The sequence below is a fragment of the Bubalus bubalis genome, chromosome 4 (assembly GCF_019923935.1).
Source record: "Bubalus bubalis isolate 160015118507 breed Murrah chromosome 4, NDDB_SH_1, whole genome shotgun sequence".
NCBI classification, from domain to species: Eukaryota; Metazoa; Chordata; class Mammalia; order Artiodactyla; family Bovidae; genus Bubalus; species Bubalus bubalis.
This window is the reverse complement of record NC_059160.1, coordinates 60,542,677-60,549,202: the sequence shown is the minus strand read 5'-3', so window position 1 is coordinate 60,549,202 and position 6,526 is coordinate 60,542,677. Positions and strand designations below refer to the sequence as shown.

Genomic DNA, 6,526 nt, shown 5'->3' with positions numbered 1-6,526 from the left:
AGCACTAGAATCAAAGCCACAGTTTCATTTATTTTGCCTTGTGCCTCTCAGCAGATTTCTGCCATGGGTGACAGGGAAACAAGCAACCACTCAGAAGTGACTGAGTTCATTCTTGTCGGCTTCAGGGTCCGCCCAGAGTTCCACATTCTCCTCTTCCTGCTTTTTCTGCTTGTCTATGCCATGATCCTTCTAGGGAACGTTGGCATGATGGTCATTATTATGACTGATCCCCGGCTGAACACACCAATGTATTTCTTCCTAGGCAACCTCTCCTTCGTTGATCTCTTCTATTCATCTGTTATTGCACCCAAGGCTATGGTCAACTTCTGGTCTGAGAGCAAGTCCATCTCCTATGCAGGCTGTGTGACCCAGCTGTTTCTCTTTGACCTCTTCATTGTGACCGAGGGGTTTCTCCTGGCAGTCATGGCTTATGACCGCTTCATTGCCATCTGCAACCCACTCCTCTACTCTGTCCAGATGTCAGCACGTCTCTGTGTTCAGTTGGTGGCTGGTTCCTATTTTTTTGGCTGTATCAGCTCAGTTATTGAGACCAGCGTGACATTTACTTTACCCTTCTGTGCTTCTCGGAACATTGACCATTTTTACTGTGATGAGCGTCCACTTCAGAGGATTTCTTGTTCTGATCTCTACATTCCTAATATGGTATCCTTTTTCCTATGCAGCATTATCATTTTGCCTACCATAATTGTCATTATTGTGTCTTATATATGTATTGTATCCACAGTTCTAAAAATACGCTCCACTGAGGGGCGAAAAAAAGTCTTCTCCACTTGCAGCTCTCACCTAGGAGTCGTGAGTGTACTGTATGGTGCCATCATCTTTATGTATGTCATCCCTGACAGATTTCCTGAGCTGAGTAAAGTGGCCTCCTTGTGTTACACCCTGGTCACTCCCATGTTGAATCCTTTAATTTACTCTCTGAGAAACAAAGATGTCAAAGAAGCTCTGAGGAAGATCCTGGGGACAAAACTATTTCCATTTAATTCTATATTAACTGAAAATAGAATTAAGTAAATGTAATATTCTGAAAGTGCTGAGCTTTATAATAACTTAGAGAAGCACTGATTCTAATCTTAAGAGACTTTATTTGTTTGAATCCCATATACAAAGAATATATACTTTGGAAGATGTATATGGACCTAATCAGAATACATACATCAGGAAGATGGACTCTATTTTGTCTGGCTGTTGATTTTGGAATGGAATGACTTTCTCTGTACTTCCTTTTGGATAATGATAATGGTTTCCATGTAATTTGTTTTTAGGACATATATATTCCAACTTCTGACTCTTTGAGGCTGTTGTTTGGGATGTATTGTTTATCTTGAGTCAGTAGCATATGTTACATATATATACTTGGTAGAGGTAACACAGTCTGATGTACTAAGAAAGACAGAACAAAATACCAGATTTACTAAAGAAATCTTTGTGAATGTCTAGAGAATCAGATACTCGGCAGTACACAGTCTCAAGTGTGAAATGTAAGTAACTCTTAATTGTCCAGAGGCTAAACGAGTGGCACATTTATCCCATGGTTTCTCTGGCTGAATCATTATTATTTCTCCTCTTCATTTGAATATCTACTAAACGGATAAATTGTTTTTTAAAATTGTACCTTTTCACAAGGAAACTGTAATAAAAATAAACAAGAGTAAAGATAATTCATATTTTGTTAATATGCCTTAGTGAGAATTCATTCATCAAATTAATACTTATTGAATTTTTATATACTCTGTGCCCTATAAAAATTCCCACTTTTAAATGATTTCTGTACTTGAGCTCACACTAATTGATGGGAAAAATAGCTAAACAAAGAGCTATTAATAACATGTCAAATGTCAGTGAATAAAGTGAGTGAGAGTTGCTCAGTCGTGTCCGACTCTTTGCAACTCTATGGGCAGTCCATGGAATTCTCTAGGCCAGGATACTGGAGTGGGTAGCCCCTCCCTTCTCCAGGGGATCTTTCCAACCCAGGGATTGAACCCAGGTCTTCCGCATTGCAGGCAGATTCTTTAACAGCTGAGCCACAAGGGTAGAAATTACGAAGACAGAGCAGCTTCTATAGATGAGTGATATAAATGATCAGGGAAAACTTCATAAGTACATTTGTAAACATAAATGAACTTGAGCAAGGTGAAATAGAAAAGTTTTTGTGAAAAGGCAATTAAATAATGATTTGTTAAACTTCCAAAAATTTAATTCCTGATATTAATGTAAAAGTGAAGGAGTGAAATTTAAGACTTAAAAGGAAATTCATGGAAATTGTGCACATCTATATAAGAAGACAAGGAGGTTGGCTTATTTTCTGCAGACCACAGGAGAGCACTAGTGATTTTTCTTCAAAGACTATATTGTGTTCAAATCGACATTTTAGAAAAATCACGTTGGTAACTTGTGGTAGATAAATATTCATAGAAGAAGATAATCACTGTCTTATGACAGTGGAGAGAGGGAATACCTTTAAAATTACAGATAAACTAAACTGAATATTAATTAATGGTTGATGAAGTTAAAACAAGGTAGAAGTGAGTAATGACTTCTAATGTTTGAGCATCTCTAACTGGGGAAATACCACCTAACAAAATGAGAAGAAAAGTATGAGTAATAACAGTTAATCATTAAGAGTTAACAAAATTAAGTCAGGTCAGACTGAGCTTTCTCATCCTGATTTGCCTATGTGCTTGATAGTCAACTGTCTTGACATTACAGAAACTCTTATTTCTCAGTTTAATAAAAGAATACTAAGGTCCAGTGAGCAAAGCACCTGTGCCTGAGATTTAGGTGAGGTGAAACTGAAAAGAATTATGAATTTCTTCAAAGCTTGTTCCAATATAGGACTCAACGTGTTGCATGAAAGATTCTGTATTTTACAAGCAAAGAGTGCTAGTAAAACATGCCTAAGTAAATTGAAGACCACATTTATCTAAAACATTATTACTACTTTAATCTCATCTTGTGGCATCCCATTACATTTATAATTATAGCTGATTGTAGAGTCATAACTAGCTAATTTTACTAAATGGGAATGTTCATGATATTTAATCCTGACTCACACAGCTAGAATGTAAGTGAATCTGGACTTGAACCCTAGTCTTTTGACCCTAGCTTCCACGTTCCTCCTTCCACTTCTCTCTGTCTCTCAAGAACAGTAGTCTCTTCTGATGGCTAAAGCAACAGGGTACTTTTCTTTTTTTGGCTAAGCCTCACAACATGTGGTATCTTAGTTCCCTGATCAGGGATCGAACTCTCATCCCCTGCATTAGAAGTGCAGAGTCCTAACCTTGGGCTGCCAGGATCCTTTGGAAAGAAAGTGACTAGTCTTCTCCTGCCATCACCCAAAATGAGTGGCACAGCTGCAAATACCCGGGAACGACCAGGCAAGTGTACTGGCCCTTTAACTGGAGACAGGTGACAAAGACATAACAGCTACTGAAGAATGATCAGGACTTGCCCACAGACTCAAGGAAGCCTCACATCAGAGCTAAGAAGTAGGCCCCCTTTTTAAAAAATCACCCCTGCAGAATATCTATAATACATAGGCCTTGTTGACTGAAGAAAAATGGGAGTCACGAGTTATGTTTCATTTAGGGACATTACTGAGGACAATAACCCAAGAGACAGCCTCTCAGACATCTCTGAGGAACTGCTCCAACAAGGTAATGGAAGAGCCAGGATACATGGGAGTTTTTGTGAAAAAACAGAAACCAGAACAAACCTACATAGTCGAACATCAAAAGATTACTACTAATCACAAACAAAACAGACATCTCAGTTTTAGTGCTTTCAATATATGTGTGTTTGTGTCTCTCAGTCGTGTCTGATTCTTTGCAACCCTATGGACTATAGTCTGCCAGGCTCCTCTGTCTATGGAATTCTCCAGACAAGAATACTGGAGTATTCCCTTCTCCAGGGGATCTTCCCAAACCTGGGTCTCCCACATAGCAGGCAGATCCTTTATGGTCTGAGCCACCAGGGAAGCCCTTCATTGTATGGGAAGAGGCAATAGTCTGTACTCATTGAAACTATTCCTTTGATATACATCTCAACTAGGTAAGGACAGTATCCTGTTTTTCCTCCATCCTAAATTCTCCTCAGGACACACCGATGTAGGGGTGGCTGCAGGGGCTGATGGTTTCATAGTGGCAATGTTCATTGTTTACTAGAAGGGCAGGTGACATTCTTTGTCCACTGCCTACACACAATCTTGATTTGTCACCTATGCAGGAAAGTCCATCTAGAGCTTTATTCTAGTTACAATTGTGGAATTACAATTACCCTAAAACTTGGCACCTTAAAACCACCATATCATTTTATTTAACAGTTCATGGCTGGGCAATTCACACGCAGGTCTTTCACGTGGTTCCAGTCAAATGTCAGCTGGAGCTAACTGGGTTGAATGTGCAAAATGGCTCACTGACATGAGTGGCAGTTGATGTTGGCTGATGAGCTGTCCACTAGAAAGTCCACATGTGGCCTCTCCAATTTGGCCAACTCAGGGAAGTAGGACATCCACATATATAGTGGAACTATATGTAACTTTGCTCTGTATTTTCCAAATTTCCTGTAAATGTGTTATTGTATTTTCATAATTTAAAAAAATAAAATAAAGAAGTAAGCAAAAAAAAAATCCTGACTCAACTGCTGCTATACTAACAACACCTGATGTCTAGCTTCCCCCAGGACAGGCATTCCCAAAATCCAGGCAGAAGCTGCAAGTCCTTCTCTGATCTAGCCTTGGAAGTCAGCATCACTCCCATGGCATCTGTTGGCTATAAATGAATAATTAAACAGACTACCTTCAAAGGAAGGAAAATTAGGCTCCACTTCTTGGTGAAGGAGTGGCAAAATCACATTGTAAAGATGCATATAATTGGGATTTTTTTAAGTATTTTATATTAATTTCTCATTTAAAGGCTTTCTTCTCTGCAATCAGCCCCCTGCTTTTTTTTTTTTTTTTTTTTGTCTACTAACCATATTGAAGCCTTCAATGGCTGTGTCAATGACCTCTCTTGATAAATGTCACATTTCACTCGAAAATAGATGGGTTATTCTCAAGTATCTTTTGATATTAATCTCTAATATAATTCCATGGTGATAAGAGAATGGATTCTGCATGATTTTAATAACTTTAGATTATGAAATTTTTGCACCTGGTCTTATGTTCCTGGATATGTTCCAACGTCTTGTAGTTTATAGTCTATAGGAACTTGAATAGAATTTGTATCCTACTGTTGTGCGAAAAGTGCATAAATCTTAATTATGTTGAATTGGTTCATACTGCTTTTCAGGTCTACTATATCTTTCTACTTCTTTGTATATTCATTCTATTAATTTTGAGAGTTTGATATTTAAACTCCCAGTAAAAAATCTTAATTTATCTACTTAAAAATTAATTGTAATATATAGTGGAACTATATGTAACTTTGCTCTGTATTTTCCAAATTTCCTGTAAATGTGTTATTGTATTTTCATAATTTAAAAAAATAAAATAAAGAAGTAAGCAAAAAAAAAATCCTGACTCAACTGCTGCTATACTAACAACAGTTATATTTAAAAATTTAGCCTCCTTTTAATATTCCATTTTTAATTTAAGAAATATCTAAATAAATTGTTAGTTAAAATAATAAATGTATAATTATTATGAATAAGCAAAACTAAATTTTCTATTTTATTGTGCAGCTTCCTATTCTTCAGGTGAAGATGAAACCTTTCAAAAAAAAAAAGATGTTTCTTAATCATTGCTCAAAAATATAAATTCTTAGATCTATGGTGTTCTGAGCACAAAACTTCTGTCCTTTAAGAGAATGGGAGTAGCTGGAATTGGGGCCCAGTACTCTTGGCCTGGCATCTAAAATATAGATTCTTAGAAGACCTGCATGTTATTTTTTTAAACACTTTATTGAGGAATAATTGGTTTGAATTAACAGTATGTATTTAAAGTGAACAACTCTGTGAGTTTTGTGGCCAATGAAAACACCACTGCATCAGATATAGAATATTTCCTTCATTTCCAAATGGTTGATTATGCCTCTTTTCAGGCCATTCTTCCCTCCAAACCCATCTCCTGATAACCAGTGATCTGTATGGTATATAATAGAATCATACAGCATGTCATCTTTTCTCTCAGGCTTCTTCACTGTGTAAAATGATTTTGAGATTTCTTCATTTTATCATGTATAAGTAACCCATTCTTTTTATTGCTGAGTAATTTTTCACTTTTCATTGTACATATATACCAAATTTTGTTTATGTACTCTTAAATAAATGGGCAATTGAGGTTTGATCAGCTTTTAGATATTGTGAATACAGCTGATATGTGTTCATATGTGTTTGCTAGTTTGCTTTCCTTATCTTTGCTGATTTTTGAAGCTTGAGACTCTGAGATCTCATAATAATTATGTTTGATTTGAAGAGACTACCAGGGAAATATCTGAAAATAAAAAATAAACAAAAAAATTTTTTACTGAACAATATCTACTAAATCTCAGGAAGACTGAGATCCTAA

General features: G+C 36.6%; 1 pseudogene; it reads left to right on the top strand.

The window, feature by feature from the left end:
* LOC102405136 lies at positions 1–1,015 on the top strand (annotated as a pseudogene).
* Positions 1,016–6,526: the final 5,511 nt, after the last annotated feature.